Source organism: Ambystoma mexicanum, chromosome 5q, assembly GCF_040938575.1.
Source record: "Ambystoma mexicanum isolate Mex_15411 chromosome 5q, UKY_AmexF1_1, whole genome shotgun sequence".
Lineage (NCBI taxonomy): Eukaryota > Metazoa > Chordata > Amphibia > Caudata > Ambystomatidae > Ambystoma > Ambystoma mexicanum.
This window is the reverse complement of record NC_090933.1, coordinates 47,769,989-47,792,302: the sequence shown is the minus strand read 5'-3', so window position 1 is coordinate 47,792,302 and position 22,314 is coordinate 47,769,989. Positions and strand designations below refer to the sequence as shown.

Sequence of the window (22,314 nt, the reverse complement as noted above, 5' to 3'; positions counted from 1 at the left end):
CCAGCCCGTACAATAAGATAGGTTCAACCTTCAACCTATGAAAACCGATGACTGAAGCATAGAAAACTTGCAATGTTTTTTTATATATTATCCTCATCATAGAGGTCAGAGGATGAGCTTTTGTTTTTAAACCAACGGCACATGAATTAAGGAGTCAGAGGACTGCAAGAGGGCAGGAGTCGGAGGATTGCAAGTGGGCAGGAGTGAGAGGATTGCAAGAGGGTAGCAGTCAGAGGGTTGCAAGAGGGCAGGAGTTAGAGGGTTGCACGAGGGCAGGCGTCAGAGGATTGCAAGAGGGTAGGAGTCAGAGGATTTCAAGAGGGCAGGAGTAAGAGGGTTGCAAGAGCACATGAGTCAGAGGATTGCAAGAGGGCAGGAGTCCGAGGATTGCAAGAGGGCAGGAGTCAGAGGACTGCAAGAGGGCAGGAGTTAGAGGGTTGGAAGGAGGAATGGTCTGTAATGTAGCTAGGGTAGTAGTGAAGGAGGCATGGGAGACTAGAACGTTTTGTTTTGAAATGGGGTTAATGATAAAATTGTAGTTATTTGGAGTCAATAATTTTTTCATGGTATAATTTGGGATACAAAAATAAGAAAGGGATCATTTCTACAGGTAATAATGCTGACACTTAATTTTAAAATGGATTAAAAAAAATTTAAAAAAAACATAGCATGGCCCTCGGCAGTGCGTCCAGCATTCCCCACCATAGTGCTCTAGACTTGGAGCTAGAATAGCAGTCATGCCCGTCCAGCATTCCCCTCCATAGTGTCCTAGACTTGGAGCTAGAATAGCAGTCATGCCCGTCCAGCATTCCCCACCAAGACTTGGAGCTAGAATAGCAGTCATGCCCGTCCAGCATTCCCCACCATACTGTCCTGGACTTGGAGCTAGAATAGCAGTCATGCCCGTCCAGCATTCCCCACCATAGTGCCCTAGACTTGGAGCTAGAATAGCAGTCATGCCCGTCCAGCATTCCCCACCATACTGTCCTGGACTTGGAGCTAGAATAGCAGTCATGCCCGTCCAGCATTCCCCACCATAGTGCCCTAGACCTGGAGCTAGAATAGCAGTCATGCCCGTCCAGCATTCCCCTAGACTTGGAGCTAGAATAGCAGTCATGCCCGCCCAGCATTCCCCACCATAGTGCCCTAGACTTGGAGCTAGAATAGCAGTCATGCCGTCCAGCATTCCCCACCATAGTGCCCTAGACTTGGAGCTAGAATAGCAGTCATGCCCGTCCAGCATTCCCCTCCATAGAGCCCTAGACTTGGAGCTAGAATAGCAGTCATGCCCGTCCAGCATTCCCCACCATAGTGCCCTGGACTTGGAGCTAGAATAGCAGTCATGCCCGTCCAGCATTCCCCACCATAGTGCCCTAGACTTGGAGCTAGAATAGCAGTCATGACCGTCCAGCATTCCCCTCCATAGAGCCCTGGACTTGGAGCTAGAATAGCAGTCATGCCCGTCCAGCATTCCCCACCATAGTGCCCTGGACTTGGAGCTAGAATAGCAGTCATGCCCGTCCAGCATTCCCCACCATAGTGCCCTAGACTTGGAGCTAGAATAGCAGTCATGCCCGTCCAGCATTCCCCTCCATAGAGCCCTAGACTTGGAGCTAGAATAGCAGTCATGCCCGTCCAGCATTCCCCTCCATAGAGCCCTGGACTTGGAGCTAGAATAGCAGTCATGCCCGTCCAGCATTCCCCACCATAGTGCCCTGGACTTGGAGATAGAATAGCAGTCATGCCCGTCCAGCATTCCCCACCATAGTGCCCTAGACTTGGAGCTAGAATAGCAGTCATGCCCGTCCAGCATTCCCCTCCATAGAGCCCTGGACTTGGAGCTAGAATAGCAGTCATGCCCGTCCAGCATTCCCCACCATAGTGCCCTGGACTTGGACCTAGAATAGCAGTCATGCCCGTCCAGCATTCCCCACCATAGTGCCCTAGACTTGGAGCTAGAATAGCAGTCATGCCCGTCCAGCATTCCCCTCCATAGAGCCCTAGACTTGGAGCTAGAATAGCAGTCATGCCCGTCCAGCATTCCCCACCATAGTGCCCTAGACTTGGAGCTAGAATAGCAGTCATGCCTAGTGCCCTAGACTTGGAGCTAGAATAGCAGTCATGCCCGTCCAGCATTCCCCACCCGTCCAGCATTCCCCACCATAGTGCCCTAGACTTGGAGCTAGAATAGCAGTCATGCCCGTCCAGCATTCCCCACCATAGTGCCCTAGACTTGGAGCTAGAATAGCAGTCATGCCGTCCAGCATTCCCCACCATAGTGCCCTAGACTTGGAGCTAGAATAGCAGTCATGCCCGTCCAGCATTCCCCTCCATAGAGCCCTAGACTTGGAGCTAGAATAGCAGTCATGCCCGTCCAGCATTCCCCACCATAGTGCCCTGGACTTGGAGCTAGAATAGCAGTCATGCCCGTCCAGCATTCCCCACCGTAGTGCCCTGGACCTGGAGCTAGAATAGCAGTCATGCCCGTCCAGCATTCCCCTCCGTAGAGCCCTGGACTTGGAGCTAGAATATCAGTCATGCCCGTCCAGCATTCCCCACCGTAGTGCCCTGGACTTGGAGATAGAATAGCAGTCATGCCCGTCCAGCATTCCCCACCGTAGTGCCCTAGACTTGGAGCTAGAATAGCAGTCATGCCCGTCCAGCATTCCCCACCATAGTGCCCTAGACTTGGAGCTAGAATAGCAGTCATGCCCGTCCAGCATTCCCCACCCGTCCAGCATTCCCCACCATAGTGCCCTAGACTTGGAGCTAGAATAGCAGTCATGCCAGTTCCCAAATATCATGGGGCTAGCATGTGTTAGAGAAAGAAATACACACATGTCAAAAGGAAATAAATGGCACAAGGTAAAGCATCCATGTCGAAATGATTACTTGCATTTCATTATATATGCACATATCTCAGTCCTGCATCCTGCTCAAGGAATCGCAGCGAGACCTTCTTCTCCTGAACACTCTGTGCAATGATAAGCCTCTAACGAGTCTCTTGCCCAGCTGGAGACTACGAATCCTGGTGCCAGTCCAGCTTCAGGGATGGGTATTTCCCACAGTGAACCCACCAAGGGCTGGGCTTCCAGCCCAGAGGCGGCAGATCTGCACAGTGGCCATAGACAGCCATTCACTTACGGGATCTCAGAACGTTTGAGCTACTTCGCTGGCCCGCTGGGACATCTTGGTCAATGGGATCAAAATGACACACTAAAAGCCTCAGCTCGAGGGCTCTACGCAAGGCTGTAATGGCCGCCTCATACTAAAAACAGTTCTCAGCAGAGGTGTCGCTAGAGAGGGGGGCTAGGGGACTCTATAGCGCCGGGTCTTTTGGTTGTAGCCTCGGATAAAAGATCAGGAGATACAATTAAAAGGCTAGCTAGCCCTGAGTCCTGACAGTACCGGCATTTGCATAGCCCCGGCTCTTTTCCAGACCCAGTAACACCCGTGGTTCTCAGGGTTGTAAAATCTAAACGTTACAATCAAATAGGGTGTGTGGGCTTTCCTCTGTCACTCCTCTGTCACCGCCAAGGTTCTGCTGCATCGGTGGAGCTTTTGGTTACACCACGATCCCAGCACAAAATCAAGAAATTCGGGTGAAAGAGCTTTCCTCGCCGCAAAGAAGGGATCCAATGTATCGAGTGAAGCAAGTCAGCACGTTGGCAGCAGGTGGTGCGAGAGAATCAAGCATCAAACGCTCAGAAGAGACACCCACTCCCAAGCAAGGTTTCAGGACGGACGCGCCACGTGGGGGAGCATCGCAGTCTCGCTCTCCTTGAAGAGGATCCCACAGAGTGGCACTCCAGCTGGTGTCATGAGACAACACTTCCGGAATGGAGCAGGTACACAGATCTCGCGGGGTCTGGAGCACCCATTCAGGCTGGGCAGCATCCATTGAAAGGAAGAGCTGAGGAGGACTCGCCCGAGAATAATGTCTCCTCAAGGATCAATAACCAGGAAGAGGCGGGTATTTCTACCCACAAGTTAGGGGTGTTGGGGATCACTGGGACGAAAACCAATTCTGTAAAATCTAAGGCGACTAGTGGCTGCCACATTGGGAAGCCTCAACAGTTGTAATTCAAGAGGAGATCTTAGTTATAGTGTACAGGGAAAAAATTCACACAGGCAGACATCCAATCACCTTACGGCTACGCTAACAGGAAACATCGCAGCTGTTATGCTTTCAAGAGAACACTTCTGTCATAGGTGTAGGAGTTCCCCACTCCCAAGCTCAGGTTTAAAGAACCCATTGGGTTTAGCAATTTCCAAACTACATGTGCATATGTGAGGTGTGAAATGTCCTGATGCCATAGCTGGGATGGTTCCTGAAACGCTTCTCACAAAAGTGTGCTTTGTCCTTTGACAAGCTGCAGGTTCTCCCTTGGGAATGTGCATTGGTTGCGTTCGTTCAGTTTGAACACATTGCACATTTTGCGAAAGGGTGTTTTCTGAGCTGTTCAAAGTGAAATAAAATAAACACACTAAAAACGTTTTCTATAGGGATTTTTATAATGAGGCCACTGGAGAAAAATGTGTTGGACCCTCTTTTATGAGCAACACTTCCCATTCAAAGTGGTTCTTACCCTGGGCGGGGGTTGAAAATGTGTCTTAATTCTCACAAGGTTTCGGTGCTTTAAGAGCGCTATGGTGTTGATGTGTGCAGTATAAAAGACGCGACGTAAGATAACATACCAATCATAAGTGCTCTGTTGGATAGCGCCACCACCAGCCCACTGCAAAGGTCTGACAAGCAGTGAAGTACACTCTCTTTTCTGAAACTGTTTGGTAGATGGTATTGTTAAATAGGTATTGTGTATTTATGTAGCGCCTACACGCAGGCAAGTGTTTCAAAGCGCTCTAGATCTGAACTGCAGCGTCACAATGGCACATGCAGCTGTTGACGTGAAGTTGAAATAGAAAAATAACAGCCGCACCGCAGCGGTGAACCCAGTAATCCATCAAAAGCACAGGAACAACAACAAAAATATCTCGGTTAACAAGGCAGATGATTAATTTGGCCTCACACGAGGAGAGCTGTTGATATCAGCATCTTTGCGCCAACTGTGGTTCACTTCCTTCCTCCGTGGCAGATTTCGTTATGCAGCCCTAACATGATTATTCTAGGAAGGTTTTACTTTGACAAGCATCTTGACGGTGATACCTGCTGCGCCAGGTCCTAGTCTTGTGACAGTGTATTTCAGTGCATACATTTTCAACTATAGGGTCATTAGTCTCTGAATTACACATTGCAGTGAGGACCCCCGGCACTTTCTTATGCCTAGGCAGCCAGCCTTTAGGTTTTACCGTCCGGTATCGGCCCAGGGCCCAAGTTACAGGCTTGAGTGAAGCAAGGGCCTTAACACCGGGCCCCGCACTGTAAATGGCCAGTGACACCCACTGGGTGGGTGGTTATTGCTATTACCGCCGTAAGTTTACATCTTGGGGTGCTCAGAGCAACGCATTTGTTTGAAAGAACGGGTTGCATTCCCGCAGTCGCCCTTTGTTTCAAATAAATACTCACCCAACATGGCCACTGTATAAATGGAAGGTGGAGCTCCATGCAGAGCCCCTCTTTTCTTTCCATAGCAGCACAGGGATTTGTGAGGAGTGGTGCGGTGGCACCAAAAGCAATAGGTAAGTGGGGGTAAGTGAGAGGGGGGTGACCAGACAGGGAAGTGTCAAAGAGAGGGAGAGAAAATGCCAGACGGCTGTGAACAGTGGCTTGCTTGCTCATAAAGCGGCTATGATCATGAGATTCAGCCCACATTCTGAGCAACCTGATTTGCTACTTTACATTCAATGCCCAGAACCATAAATTAGCATGAATTTAAATGATGCCAATTGCCAATAGCCATTCATCGCATGCAGACCCACCAGGGCAATGCTGCCAATAACTACTGATTTCACAGGCGTCAATTCTCAGATCGCGCGCTCTTTAGCTTGTACGAATCTGTTGCTGCAATTACATGCACCGATTTACACTTCTTGGAAAACATGACACTCTAAGTATGGCTTCCTTTCTTTCCGCGTCGTGAGATGAAGAGGCGGCTTTTATCCCTGCAAAAGCGCCTCTGCAATTATATAATTAATTGGTTGCAGAGGTTACCCATGAATACATAGCTGCTAGCTTTTTCCTCTAATTCCACAACATCAGCACGCACATTCATAGAAGATTAGTAATGAATGCACTTTGGTGTAATGTTAATGTTAATGTTAAAGGATATTTATTCTGCGCTCTATCACCACCGTAGTGGTCCCCTGGTGCTCTTGGTGCTCTGTGGTGGCAGCTTTAATATTTCTCAGGATAGGAGGCCTGAGGATAGGAAAAGTCATAGACCTCCAGGGTGAGATTTCTTGCGGATTCCCTTACCTTTTATTTGACCCTAGTGCCAAAGAGGAAAGAGTTGAACCAGGAAGCTTTGGGTAGGAATGCGCACGCGCACTTGTGTGCTTCAACATCTCTTGCAAATACGCCCTAATGTACTTGCCCCCTCTGTTACAATTGGGTCTTGCGCGTTCGAGGGCGGCCAGCCTTGGAGCACAGGTTTGCGGAACCAGGCCTTTATGGAATATGCAAGAGCCTGGTGCATGCCAGCCTTCTGGATATTTGGTGGCATTGCGCACACCATTTGTTGCTGTGTGGCCGCCAGCTATGGGTAGCAGGTTTCTCTCCCTTCGGAGCGGCGGGCCAAATCCCCAGACTCCGACAATAATGACCCATCCTGAGGATCAACCTCCGCAACACACAAATACATATACCTATTTTCACCAGGTTTAATAAGTGAAATGCATTCTGGCAGATCTGGTCACTTGACTTGCAGCTCCTCAGTGGAGAGAAACTGCGGCCAGCCGTGACGGCTGGCGAATTTATTTATTGGATGGCCGTAAACATCTCCTAACAATGAGCATGACCGACCTCGGGTAGTGATGGAGCCCGAACCAACCAAGGGCGGTCCAGCATAAAGGGTTCGCACTGAGAAATTGTGCATTTACAGCACACTTTCTGTGAACAATTGTATAAAAAGCCAAATTGTTTACAATGAGTTTAGTTGGGTAAGATATGAAAAAATCCATTTGGTGCCAAGCCACCAAAACAGCACAGGAGCATTTCTCAATGCATTTTCATGATGCCTTTGCCCACCATATGCCAGTATATGAAAACATTTTCATGCTATCTCCATACATGCCTTTGAAGGTTTCAACAACGTATGGCAGTCTTCCCACATATCAACATACTCATATTTGTTTTGCCCATAATGCCAGTAATAATACTAGAAAGACACCATGCCCATGCTGTCTCTGCCAATATATGCCATTACCCACACTTAGGAGCGTACTTATGTTGCCTTTGCTCTTATTGCCAGGAAAAATGCCAGGCCACACTAAGAAAACATGTTGTTGCTAGCTGCTCAAATTCCCTCACTCCCATATGTAAGAGGTCTTAGGATGCTGGCTTTCCCCTTACACCAGTATACAATGCCAAGCCACAGTAAGAAAACATGTTGTTGCTGGCTGCTCAAATGTCCTCCCACCCATAAATAAGAACACTTGTGATGTTGGTTTTCCCTTTACACCAGTATAAAATGCCATGCCACAGTAAGACAACATGTTGTTGCTGGCTGTTCAAATGCCCTCCCTCCAATATGTAGGAACACTTATGATGTTGGCTTTCCCCTTACACCAGTATAAAATGCCATACCACAGTAAGAAAAACATGTTTTGTCCTTTACTCCAGCATAAAATGCCATGCCGAAGTAAGTAAATATACCTTTGCTGGCTGCTTAATAAACTGCCCTCACCTCATATAAGAAGACTCGCATCATGTTGGCTTTGCCCTTAACACCAGTTTAAAATGCCATGCATTAGTAGTAAAACATGTCATTGGTTACTACACAAATGCATCCCGACATGTAAAAACACTGCTTTTGTTGATTTTGCTCGTAACATCAAAAAAGTCTATGCCATAGCAAGAAAACATGTCTTTGCTGGGCAAACAAATGCCCCCACCCCCAGATGTAAGAACACTCTGCAGACAGTTGTTGCCCTTAACACCAGGATAAAATGCCATGCCACAGTAAGAAAAAATGTCTTTGATAGTTACCAAATGCCCCACAAACGTAAAAACATTCATGTTGTTGTTACCCTCAATGCCAGTTTGAAATGCCATGCCACAGTTAGGAAACATGATATTGATGGTTATGAGCCCTAATAACACCGCCAGCTTTGCATGTACACACACAGTCAAATCAATCTGCACAAGCAGTCAGACACCCATACACATCCCCACGTATTCAGAAGCATTCATTCACTCACATATTCATTGCCACATTCAGAAATCATCTGCGTTAAGTGACACACACATTCCACCAGCATCTTTATTCATTCACTTGCACATTCAAAATCATGCATTCACTTTCACATCTAACAGGTCCACCTCACTCGACCCACATGTACCTTCAGGCATATACATGCAACACTCACAAACTGGCACACACATTCACACATACACAATCACTCACATAGATGCATGCATACATTCATAAACACTTTATTTGAATTAATACAGAGCTTACCTGTTTGTCGGCTGGGCTCCAGGCTTCCTCCACAGCGGCACCAGAAGTCCCGCCTGCACACTCTCCAGGGAGGAAATAGGGATAGGAGTCATATCAAACACCTCTTTCTGATTCCTGGTGTGCGGAGGAGCGGGCCAGACCGACTGCCCCTGGCCCTCCTAATGCACATGGAGGTGAAGAATTCTCCCCACCTCCCGGCATTCTGATGGCGTGGTACCCCAGCCAGCACGGCAGTGGGCCATGCAAGGCTGGGGAAACAACACGACCCAATCTGGCATGATTAATATCGGGGGGAAGTTATGCAATTTACGGTGAATTAACAGAAGTAAATGACGAAAAAGTAAAGTCCTCACAATGGCTATTGGGATTTCCCCCCCAGACTTTATAAAACCCACCGACCAGAGTACTGGTCTAAGAAGCAGGAAAGTCATGAGTCAAGTGGCATAGAGTCCGTGTATGAGGTCAAGAATGAACCTTTATAGACATAGTCGAATACTCCCAGTACGGCTCAAGGGCATGGTCTATAAAACGAATATGATCCTTAAACAAATGAAAGCGGCAATCTGCATGGAGTGGTTCCTGGGCACTACCTAGTTCCCGGGAACAAAGTACAAACATGATGAGGAGGAAGGGTAAGGCTTATAAAAAGCTGGCCCTGTCTGCCAGGTGTGGCATGGTGTTGCCAGCAGGCAGTATGGGGGTGGGGTGGGGCGATGACCGCCCTTCTCCCTAAGAACGTAAGCGTGGGTGGAAGGGTGGATGAACTCCCATGCCCGGGCTGCGTCTCTGTCAAGTGCGGTCTGGGAGAGTAGGAAAGCGGTACTGCCAGGGGGGGGGGCCTCTTCCCCCAACCTCAAGCAGGTAAGGAGCAGGGGGAGGAGTCAAGTGATTTAGGTGCCTGGCCCGCGTCTGTGAGTCGCAGCCGGTGTCAGCCATGAGTGCCATGTGGCACTGGCAGCATAGGTGTCGGTGCAGTGCTCCCTCTCATTATGGGATCTACGCACTGGAAGCCATGCGGGGCTGTCAGTGCTGCTATCCTGCGACGAGAGGGAGCGCCGCGCTGAGAGCCGCGCAGCGTGCACAGGTGAATGGCGAGGCTTCCCTCAATGGCCAATTTCCAGGCTTTTCAGATCTTTTCCCGAGTGATACAGGCTAGAATAGACCGGAAATTGACCAATGAGGGAGTGGCATTTCACTCTCCCAGGAGATAATAAGGACTGTGATATGAACATTCACCCCTGGGTAATAAGAAACAATATGTGAACATATAGGTAAAATGCGGGATGAACTCATGGTTGTAGACTGCGGAGCACAGAGGGGGCATCTAAAGCTAACTAAAGCAGCTGTAAGCTACGTGGTTGATTGAGAGCTAGGCCTGGAGATTGAAATCAAACCCGTTCAGTGGTCTGTCACTAGCTAAAATGACAAGGAGGCTGCTGGCACTCAAGTCACGTGACGGGTTTACTATAAGCAAGTGCACACACAATAAAAGGCACGATTGGAAAAATGCAGTGAGGGATTTATCGCCAACAATCCCAAGAGAGGAAACAACCAAATGACAAGTGACACATTAGAAATGGGAGAGCTGCGAAAAAGTGAATTATCACCAGGATAAGGCTACGCGGTAAACATGGAGATTTGGCAAACGTGCACAGGCACGGCAAAATGGCGAGTTCAGACAGCAAGCTCTGGGGAGACTGCGCTCCTTACAGTAGTAGCGGCCTTTCACAGTGCACCACAGTGGCGTGGAGAGGCCGGAAGGCCTTGTGCCGCGTGCGGGAAACAGCACGCAGGTTAACGGTGTCAAGATTCGGTTGGCATGGTGCGCGCGCTGTATTTAGCGCGCATGCTCAAACCACATATATAGATAATCCCTCTTTATTAAGCTCATTGCGTGCTTTCAGCTTCTTTTGTTGCTGTATTTCCTGCACAGCGGTGAAGGGCAGGTCCAATAAATGAGTGGTTCGAATAAATTGAACTCAAAGCTTTTTTAAATATTTCTATTGTCCTAATAAGAGCTATTTTTCCAGGCTCGGGAGCCCAGGTATTGTCTCCTGCTCTTTTATGGTTTTCAATTTGTACAAACGTGCTCGGCATGACTAACAAAAACCATCAGGCGTCCCATTAAAAAGGGCCGAGGTGAACCGCAGCCTCCAGCCTTCGCCGGTGCCGCTCAGGGCCTTCGCGGAGCGGGAATCGCAGACACACCGCTAAATCCATTTAGCACATGTTGTAGGTACAAAACGTGGGGGTATTGATTCTTCCTCCGCACGCGGTGCGGACCATTGTGCGCCGGCGCTACGGCTGGAAGTAATGCAATCTTCCCGGGAACACGTGGTCCTGAACTTGCCAATTTATGTCGACAGGCTCTTCATTTCTAAGTCATTTAATGTCATTGAGCGTCACTGCCACAGAATTCATGAAGGCGCCTTTGTGAACGTCACCCACCATGCAGAAGTGGGGTCAATTACGTGGTTCACTTAATGAGCTGTCGTTAAAAGATATAAAATCCTGAGCCTTAAATTGCCATTGGGCATAACGAACTGTGACCTTTACTGCGCAAGGTAGTGATTGCTCGAACGTCCCTTCCAACATTCATTGATAAAGACAATAGTGTTGGCCTGTACTGCTGTTCTTTGCATTTTGCATTCGTAGGCTCCAGTGTGCAAGGAGGAGAGTGCAAAGTTTCAAGGGAGGATGCGAAAAGGGATGCAGGTGTGCAAGAGAAGGGGAATAGAGAAAAGGAGGTCACCTTTGAGCGAGGGTTCCATCGATGCTGAGCAAGAAGAGATATGCGCAAAAAGGGTGCGTGGGAGGGTGAAAAAAAGCAAGCTGTGAGAGAAAAAATAAGGGTTGCGAGCAAAGGTCAGAGGTGCAGAAGATGGAACGAGCTTGCAAGAAGGGACATCTTAAGTGTTCCCGGGCGAGAGAGAGAGGAGGAAGGGTGCGAAGAGGGAGAAAGAGTGACAGAACAAGGTGAGAGAGTGTGGCAGTGCAAGGTGAGATAGAGAGTGTGGCAGCACAAGGAGGGAGAGGGCTGGCACAGAGTCAGAGAGGGAGTGACAGCACAGAGACAGAGAGAGAGTGATAGCGCAAAGAGAGTAAAAGTGCAGAGAGAGAGAGAGTGAGTGACAGCGGACAGAGAGTGACAGCACACACAGAGAGTGACAGTGCAGAGAGAAAGTGTGACAGCAGAGAGACAGAAGGAGAGAGACATCACAAAGAGAGAGAGTAACAGTGCATAGAGAGAAAGTGGCAGTGCAGAGAGATTGACAGCACAGAAATACAGAGAGTGGCAATGCAGAGAGAGAGAGAGAGAGAGAGAGAGAGACAACTCGGTGGGAGATAGAGAGAGTGTGTGTGACAGCGGATTGAGAGAGAGTGAGATAGCATGGAGGGACAGTTCTGCCACAAGCTCCCCACTATACACGAATGTCTGATGCCCTGGGTGGCTGGTGACAATATATATATATATATATATCTATATATATATATATATAGATATATATATATATATATATCTGCCTATCAAATCAAGTGATATGGTGCTGTGGGAGGGATAATGTAACAGCAATGCAGTTTAAGTGACAGCATTGGGGGTCGCTAACAGAGGAGCCTGAGGGTACACCATTTGGTTCCTAAAATCATGAAATCTGTCCTCTTGTTCATATAGTGTGACTGTAATCACTTATAAGGAGTCTAATGTGTGCAGTTAAGTCAGAGTGAGATTAAATATTTTGCCCAGGGTCACACACTTTGGCTAAACAGTGAAGCTGTGATTTTAACCTAGAAAAAGAGGTACTGGCAGCACCTCTGCGAGAACGAACACGGCCTAATGGCCTGTTCTACGGGAAGGTACTCACTCGAGAGTCGGCAGCCACATTATAGCTCATTATACCTTTCACAAAGAAGGAATATACACTTGCATATCAGTCTTTGTCCCACCCACTTTAGCAGTCCAGCACCAAAATGCTAGGTAATCCTCCTTTGAACAAGAGTATCAACAGCAACCCTAGGCACATGTTTCAGCCTAGGCAGCTAGTCACCTGCCTCCACTACAGCCTTGTTCTAGCTATCCCCGCTCAGACCCAATATCTTGCTGCACTTGCAGCCAGTGATAGCCCCCTCCCTGCACCTTATTTCCTCCTATCCGCACTCTTTGAGTGTCTCTGTCCTGCTATTCACCCTGCTCCCTACTTCTGGCATTTTTAGAAACCCCTTATTCATCAGATCCTACCCACACCCAACTTTACATTACTTGTTGAGGCCCCTCTCTTCAGCTAGGGATCCCTGAAAAGTATTTAGCATCTAAAAATGCCGCCCCTTTCCACACTGCCACTTGCTTGCCCTGTAGTTCGCTTGCTGCCTATATCTAAGGTTGAATTAATTAATGGCGAATTTCACTAAAAAAAACGCAATGCACACATTTTCAAAGCCTGTTTACCAGGAGAAGGCATGAATGCAATGTGGCCGGAGGGTGGGAGGGATGTGAGGGGGCGGAGGATATTAGCCTGTGTTGCTCAACCTCTTGCCCCATGCAGTGTGTGAACTGGTGAGTGGTAGAACAGGCGACAGTGCTAGAGGATTGGGGCGGAAGAGGCAGAATGCAGGGTCAATAGAGTAGGGTCAGTGCAAGACACTGGAAGGAAGTATGCCGCACCATCCAACTGCTGCATCTTTGGAAGTAGATAAGGTGATGCTCGGACTGGCCCATAGGGCAATAGGGCAATGTTGAAAGGGTGGTGCCCCACATGCAAGAGTGCGTTGCCATTATACAGCAAAGTGGGCCACTTTAATGACTGTATCCAGGGATAATGTCGCTGTGAAAAGGGCCACCAGGTACGTAATTTCCCTAAAAATGCACCCTGCAGACAATCAAACACTTTCCCTAAATATTGTAGAATTGGAGGTAATAATATATAATTATACCCCTCCTAGAATATTTGGGGAAATCATTTTAGGGGTCAAGTAAAAAAAGTTGCCTACCTGACATTATCACATGGTACCTTTAATGACTCGGTGCACAGGGCAGCTGGGCATTCAGGCTAAATATCAGGCCGATGCGTTTCGGAATGTGAAAAGTCACAGCCAGCGATTTGCTAATGTGTGGCACTCATTTCACTCCTCAGGATTTTGTGTCGCAATCTGAATCTTGATAAAGTGAAGGTGGGAGCGGAGCAGCTGACGGCGCAAGGAGATTTTTTTGGGGGGGTGACATATGAGGACAGGGACCAGAGAACCTTTGGAAGAATGGGGGGGGGGGCTGAGAGATCTGTTAAAGGTGCAGATGTTTGTAAGGGTCTGGTAAAGAGGAGGGAAAATTCAAGGGTGAAAGAGTGTAAGGGCAGAATAATAGTGGCAAGAGGTTTTTGGCCGCTATTTATTCTTTGGTGAGGGTGGGACGAAGCGAGGCGAGGAAAGGCTCTTTAGTTGGTGTGATGGGACAAGAGAGTGGGACAGAGGGGTCAGGGCAGGAGAGGGCAACACGAGGAGGTGGCTTAATGTTGTGCCATTGGAAACACTTGCTTTATCCAGAAGTGTCAAGTCAAGGGTTGGGAGGTCACAGAGATATCCCACATGAGATCCCATAAAGATTGCAATGACTTTGCTAGGCACCACTGCTAACACTATTTCATCTCCAAGTTTCCAATGCGGCAAGATTCCAATGACATCTCCTTGAACCCCACTATTTTGCCCCCAGCACTGTGTGAAGCTTCCCTCCGAAAGCTCCCATCCTTGTCACACAAAGCAGGATATCCTTCAGTTTGTAGGCCTAATAGAGCAGACATTTTGTCCTGCGCTTGCCCTTGAAGGGGCTTGTCATCGAAAGCCCTGACGAGTCTACTCTGAATGGCCATGTGCATCATTCTACAATGCACGACATTTGGCAGCCCCCTCACAGCACTAGGACAATACAAGATCTACATTATGAGAAAATGATCAGAGCCATTCAATATCTGCTGCACCAGGGATTCTAGGTACCGTGTTTGGTGGCTGCCTGGAAATACTTAGCGGCCATCTTTGAGGGGAGGGGATATCTGCAGGTTTTGATAGAGTTCTTGCGGGTCTGCACAGAGTAGTAGTGCATGCTTCGCTTCGGCATAGCGTGTATCCCAGAGACGCTTCAATTGTAGCTCCTCTTTGGGGAATGAACACCTAGTTCGGGGATGCTTTAAAAGCTTTTGATTGCCTATACACAAAATGTTCACCAACAAATTCCAGTTTTAATCATTTCTTTCGGTGGGTACCGCTCTCCAGCTCCCTTATCGCTCCCCCTACCTACCACTTCCCGTTCCCCGTTCCCCATTCTGAGGGGATAAGGGAACGCCCTGGCCAGTGTTTTCTATCATCATCTTTTAAAAACCACCAAAAAGGCCTTGTTTTTTCTACCCAAAGTGTATTACCCAGCCTAGACCCTGAGGCAGAGCACAGGGGGTGCTTTGCACATGCTGCCTGGTGGGGCATGGCTGATAGCGCATCGCTTTTCATGGTGCCGCCGGGCACTTTCTGATCTGGTCTGTGAACTGTGTGCCCTTTCCTAAATGTTGTAACTCATGGGTAGAACAGCAACATTGTGTACCTACTGATTACAAATATTAGACATTGAAAACCTGGTCCCAACCCGTACATGGTCCCCCTTTCCACCCACCCTTCCATACTAGCTCCAAGAGTCACTTGGGCGAAGGTTTGCAACAGAAATGTCGGGGCCTGATATGTTGGCCCGATATGTTGGCCGAGGTCCTTCGGAACATGAAAAGATTAGGTGAACGCTGCTGTTATATTCTATACGTGTTGCTCTTCATAATTCCAGCAGATTCTAAATGAAAATCTTGCTAAGTAACCTATTGTTTATTTATTTTTTATTAATATGATGGGTTTAACAAGTTGTATGCAGCCATTGCGGGTCATGCACGAGTCTGGTCAATATTAGCACTCTTATATCGCTCAACGCACTGCAGCTAATTAGATAATGTTTTACATTCTGTATCCCTCCAACAGTTTTACATTTAGGGCAGGCAGCTGATATCACTGCCCCCTTATCCCGCACTGCCAATACTTCCCACGTGGGGAGAAGGTTTAGTCTAAACCGAAGATACCATTGCTGCCAACATGAATATGGAAATGTACGTAAGTTTGTTTGTTTGTTTGTTTTATTTATATAGCGCTCCAGACCCAGAGGTAAAAGGGCGCATCAAGGAAATGGTTACATAATACATTATATACAGTTACATTTATACAGTTTACTAGGTACAAAGCACAGTAGGGTATAGGCAGGATCGGCAGTTCTAACAGAGAGAAAAAGGCAATTGCCAGTTTTTTTCCAGTAACCAACTAATGACCTGTTTCCTAAAAGACTGAAAGGACTTGATAGATTTGATGTTTAATGGCAAGGTATTCCAAGGTTGGGAGGCAAGGACTGTAAAGCTGGATCTGCCAGCTCTTTTTAGAGTGAATCTGGGCACTGTTAGACATAGGGTATTGGAGGATCTGGACATTCTGGTATCAGGTTTCAAGGTGAATTTGTTGGTGAGATAGGGTGGGGCTAGATGGTTTAAGGTTTTGTAAGTGAGACAGATGGTTTTAAGTTCAATATTTTGATGAATAGAGAGCCATTTACACAATTTTCTGATGGTTGACATGTGCTTGCGCCTGGGGATATTTAATGCTGCACGAAGCACGTTATTTTGTAGTACCTGTAGTTTATTGATTATAGATTGGTTTGCGCCTAGGTAAAGACTGTTACAGTAGTCCAGTTTGGACTGTATAAGAGTCCTGGCCAGCGTGAGGCAGCTATTAGGGGACAAGAAGGGTCTACAAGCCCTGATCAGCTTACCCGTGTAGGCAGTGGCTGAAGCAGTCATGTTAATTTGTTTGGAGAGGCTGGTGTTGCCATCAAGGCTAAAGCTGAGGGTTTTTACACTTTTAACAATGGGAATAGTGTTACCATCGATGATGATGCTGTTGTAAATAGGGTTAAGTTTCAGCAGGTTGTTGGGTGAACCAACAAGGAGAAGCTCAGTTTTCTCATCATTCAGGCAGAGGCCATGTGTGGCCATCCATGCCTGAATGATGGTTAAGATTTCATTAATCCGGGTGACGTCATCTATGTAGTTCCCAGAGAGGGTAAGGAGTATCTGGGTGTCAGCGGCATAATTAGTGTAGGTGACACCCAGATGGTCCAGTTTATCAAAGAGTGGCTTTGTAAATATATTGTACAAAGTGGGTGAGACGCATGAGCCTTGTGGGACACCGCAGGTGATAAGGATAGGGTCTGCCGCTGCTACTGGTGAGGAAACCCTCTTAGTTCTATTGTAATTTGGAATGGACCCCAATGGCTTATCTCCCAAGGAGAAGCTGCTACATAAACAATGGCCACACATTTGAGCTATTGTGGTTATCCAGTCCTGGGCAAATGACCGTTTTTTAACCAGTTCAGGTTGGTACAAAGGACTTTTGGATTTTTTTGCAGATTGCCCAGAGTGTCCTTTGCATATTGCCCAAAGGAGGTCACTGGCCCTTGTGTTGGGTTGGCCAGTGTTTCATTCAAGTCGGTACACAGGCAATTCTTGGGGGTGTGTAACTGAAGAGAATCTTCTTCATTTGAATCGCTGATTTTTCGGCCTTTTGTTTTACATTAGTTAATGATTTATTTTTATTGGGGGCCGCATGAACTTCAAAGCCCAAATAAATTGCTTGTGTAACTGGTACCCACGTTTTTGAGACAGATTTCCATGAATAGCCATAGGCATTATTCTTATTTTTTGGAAGCGCATAATATTCGTTTTTTCCCCCTTAATCGCCAGTTCATTTTCAGTGGCGTAGCCTGCTGTAGCGTTTTATTAATCGCTGTAAATCACACTGTGTGTGGTCCACAAGGACCGAATCGTCGGTGTACGCTTGCTATATTATCTCCAAAGATTCGAGTCCAGGACTGTCCAGTGCCACAGATGATATATATTCCCCTAGGTCTGAAAGATAGAGATTAAACAAGAAGGACGCCAACACACAACCTTGTTGTAGGCGCCTATTAGATGGGAATGGGAATTCCTTCATTAGGCTGACCTGCCGATTTAACCTAACTTTCACCCTTGCTCCATCCTAAAGATATCTCAAAATTGCCGACAGGTTAGACGGAATCTCCCATTTCGCTAATTTCCCTCATAGCCTTTCTATGTTGACAGTATCGAAGGCTTGGGTACAATCAATCATTGCCAACCACATAGATGGGTGGCACTTCCTTCGTCCATGCCAGCTCTTGTAGGCAACTTACTATGAAGCCATTCAGATCCGTCCCTGCGCCCTTATTGAAGTCTGTCTGCTGTTTTTTTAATCTACCAGATAAGGAGGCCCACTCATTAAGCTTGCAAAGCCCCATAGATGCAAACATTTTGCTATCAGCATCTAACGGCGCAATAGGCCGATAATTGATGAGCTTCATTCGATGTCCCTTCTTATAAACGGGTATGATAATCGCAGACTACCAGGTACTCGGGGTTTCCCTCACCATTAGAATGTTCAAAAACAACACATTCAAAATAGTTGACCACATGGCTATGTTTGACTTGAGAATAAAATTGGTCAGAACATTAGGACTCAGGGCTCTTTAATTTGAATCTTTCTGAATTCTAAACTCTATATCCTCTACAGTTAATGACAATTCTCAGGGGATACATGTCAGATCAAGACAATTTCTTGCTACGGAAACCTTTATACATTATGGAAGTGCTGTTCGCTTTGTAATACCTCTTGTGGGACATCTAATTCGTTAATTATATTACGAAAATGGTGGGCCTTCTAAGTGGTCTTGCCATCAACATAGTCTCATCTTCTCGCTGTTATCTCACAAAGCGATATGCCCTCAACCAATTTTGATATTTCTGCCTTAACTGCTTAGCCTTCACGATATAGTCAGCATTTAACTCCTCATTCCTATTTTGCAACTTCCTTAATTCACTTGTAAACTGTTTTTTTTTGTATCCTGGACCATCAAAATGTTGTCTCAAATGTTTCGTTAGTTTCTTAGTCCCGCATGAATTGGTTGTTATCGGCTATAAGAAGCAAATAAAATGTTTGTGGCTAAAGGCCTCTGTTTTTTCATAAATGTTCGAATTTGTCAACAAAAATTCCTCCTTCGGTCATTTATCCACTTTACATCATTAAATCTTTTCACCACTCTATGTCCCTCCCTAGAGACTGTTTATTTATTTAGTTCAGAGGGCCGCTCTTTCTGAATGGATGATTTTACTTCCATTATAAGGAGATTATGGTCTCTCAGAAAAGGATTTTCTTTTCTGAGCGATGTACACCTCTCCCATTGACCTCGTGACAACACCCTAAAGTCAATGGTGGTCATCAACTTCTCATTAGAGCCAGTACATTTTGCCTCACTATCCCCTATGACACCACCATTCACAATTTTTAAGTCCTAGGTGTCAAAGAGGACCCTCCACCTTTTCCTGTATTTGTAGCACTTGCTTGAGTAAGACCTACTTCCCTTTATCTCTAGACATTCAGAGTTGAAGTTGCCCGCCAGTATAATGTTCACCCCACCTTTATTTGACAAATGGTCCTCCAACACATTTTCAAGCCCCACACTATACTCCTCTAAGTGGGGTCTCAAGGGTTTCCAATATTAACCAAAACGATGCTTTCCTTACATATTTCACCCTTCACTTGTAATCCTACCGCTAAAATGCCATATGTATCATGCGACAATACCTCAAAATGTTCTAAAATCGAATCCTTAATTTCAATTAACAGGCCACAAGATGGCTGGCCAACTTTCGATTTTGTGGCAAGCTGTTGAATTGTAGTGTAGCCATGGATCACTAACTAGACGGTTAGCCAAGTTTCTTGCAAAATTATAATATTTTGCTTACCCATCACTTCCTGCATACTAGCATTATTCAAAAAGCTACTATATCCCCTTGAGTTCCAACTCAGAACAGAACATATACCTAATATTTCCATACTGTTGAAGGCCTGTTGCCATCTCACCATGTTTTTTAAAGTCCCTCGATAGACTCTTGGGAAGACATAGCCAATCTTAACTATCATGAGCTTTACTATCTACTTATTCACATGAACAGACCTAGTTACTGTAGCGTTTCTATGACACGTCATTTTCGAATCCCCAGGCCAAGTATTGTTCCCGGCATTAATTGAACCAGGATGCATACCAGGCTTTCTTATGCTATTTCCCTCCCAACACGGCAAGATGTCGGAGCCCTTCACATCAAACCAACATCATTTTCACCACTCATTTGGATTCAATGTGAAGTTCCACAGTGTTAGTGCAGAAATCATCAAAAAATTTACAGAATCAATATCATTTGAAGTCGGTAATCTAAGATGCGGGATCTCTTGCAATCACTTTACAACAATTGTTCTATTTAACACCACGTCCCGCATCAATATCAACTACTAGTTCAAGTATTGATCTATTTGGAATGTGCTGTGCTGCATTTGCGTCCATAACACAACTACTTATAACCTCATGATGTTTAAAAGCAGAGACTAAGGGCCCGGCCGTGCTCGTATTTGGCCCAGTAATATACGGGACTAGGCAGGTCTTTTCCCCTCCCTGCAAACTTTACTGCTGACCCCATTGAAATGTGTCCATAGATGCATTTCACGCTCTTTCATCACACAACCACCACCTCCTTTAACTCCCCTTGCCCCAAAACAGAGGTTGTCAACACCACAGCCTTTTCAGTTTGGAATTTCACAGGTGATTAGTCGACGTTATCAAAGGAACCTCTTTAGTCATCGTTGTCGGAATCAATCTACTGTCAACTTCTCTCTCTTGTTGAGGTTGTGTCTCCCGGTTCCCCTCCTCCACCTCCTCACCTGAGTCCTCTTCCTCCGTGCTCAAGGATCTGTGGGATCTGTAGTCCTTTTCTTTTTTGTGGTGTAGCGGGGGTCTCGTACGGGAGGAAGCCACAGTGAGGGCTGCTAGGACGCACCTCTCTGGGGCCCCCTTCCCGGAAGGGACCAATACGGGGAAAAAGCCAATTGTGGCAAAAAACCCCTTTGAAGTGGTGTACTGCAGGCTTGTTTGAAGATGTAGACACAAGCGACAGTGATGGGATACTTCCGGCAAGGAACCGGTAGCACTCGAAATCGTGGAGCAGAGTGCGGAAAGAGAAACTCCCGCAGACAGTATCAAAACAATAGGTAGAGCACTAAGAAAGAGAAAAAAAGAAAGCAGAGAGAGAGAGGGAGACGGAGGAACTGAAGGGTGCCGTGGACCGGGAGCGGACCACACCCGGGGGAGGCAGCTCAAGGCAAGAAGAGCAACGGAGCGGTGAAAGTACCGAAAGGTAAGAAAAGAGACCGGAAGAGTCCGGGAAGATAACACTCCGAAGCGCAACAACGGCAGCGAAAGCAAAACACAGCTGACCGAAAGGTTGCAACGCGCATGTGTAAAAAAGGGGTGTGCCTAAATAGTAATACGTGCATGATGGGAAAAAGAAACTAGACCGCTGCATGCACGTAGAGGAATGCGTGATGGAATCAGGAAGTACGGTGGAGAATCAAACGGGGCCACAGACGCCAGTGTCCAAAGCGTCGCATGATAGTATGCCCTCTCGAACCCCCGGGTTTGCCCGGCTGAGCCCTGTGGAATTTCCTAAGGAGGATAGGGGCATGAATATGCGAAAGGGGTTCCCAGGAGTCTTCTGCAGAAGAGAAACCTTTCCAATGTACCAGATATTCTAGGCGACCGTTATGGTATCTGGAATCCCTCAATTGTGACACCTCGTATTCTGGCACTTCAGGAGAAGATGGAATCCGAAGAGGTCTAGAGATGTGAGTTTGGTCTGTACTTCTTAGGAGGGAAGCATGAAAAACCGGATGTATACGTTTTAGAGCATGAGGCAACTTAAGGCGGAAAGCCACCGGATTGATCTTAGCAGTGATGGGATAGGGTCCAATGAAGCGTGGTGAAAGGTTAGATGGATGAGACCAGCGTGGTAGGTATTTGGTAGAAAGCCATACTTTCGAACCCACTCTCCATTCGGGGACTTCCTGTCGATGTCTATCTGCTTGTCTCTTGTATGCTCTGAGACTCTCTGCCAAGTTCAGTTTAGCTTTTTCATGGGTGTCCTTGAGATGAGCCAACACTTCATCCACCTCTGGGAGAGAAGTTGGAACGGAAAAGAGGGGAATGTTGGATCGGGAGTGAAATCCATACGAACAGTAAAACGGGGACATACCACTGGCAGAATGACTGGCGTTATTGTATGCAAACTCTGCTGTGGGTAATAAGTCCACCCAATTGTCCTGTTCCAAATTTGAATAGCTTTGTAGGTACTGTTCCAGGGTTGCATTTAAGCGTTCAGTCTGCCCACTTTTCTGGGGGTGATACCCAGACGATAACGTGTGTTCGATGCCAAGGGCTTTGCATAGGGCTTTCCAGAATTTGGATATGTATTGGCTTCCGCGGTCTGAGACGATTTTGTCAGGAAGACCATGAAGTTTAAAGATGTCTCTGATGAAAACCGCGCCCATGGTATCGGCCGTGGGCAAGCCTGAAAGTGGCGAGAAGTGAGCCATTTTTGTGAGGGAATCCATGGTGACCATAATGCATGAACAACCTTTGGAACGTGGTAACTCCAGGATAAAGTCAGTAGTGATATGACTCCATGGACGGCCTGGAACGGCATCCTGTTGCAACAACCCTATGGGTCTTTTGGTGCTGTACTTACTTTGGTTGCATACGCTACAGGTCTTA

At 46.9% G+C, this 22,314-nt stretch overlaps 1 protein-coding gene across 2 annotated transcripts in view; it reads left to right on the top strand.

Annotated features, from left to right (window-relative positions):
* The window catches only part of PHACTR1 (phosphatase and actin regulator 1), a 1,343,031-nt gene that overhangs the window by 547,758 nt on the left and 772,959 nt on the right, over positions 1 to 22,314 (top strand). The window lies entirely within an intron of this gene.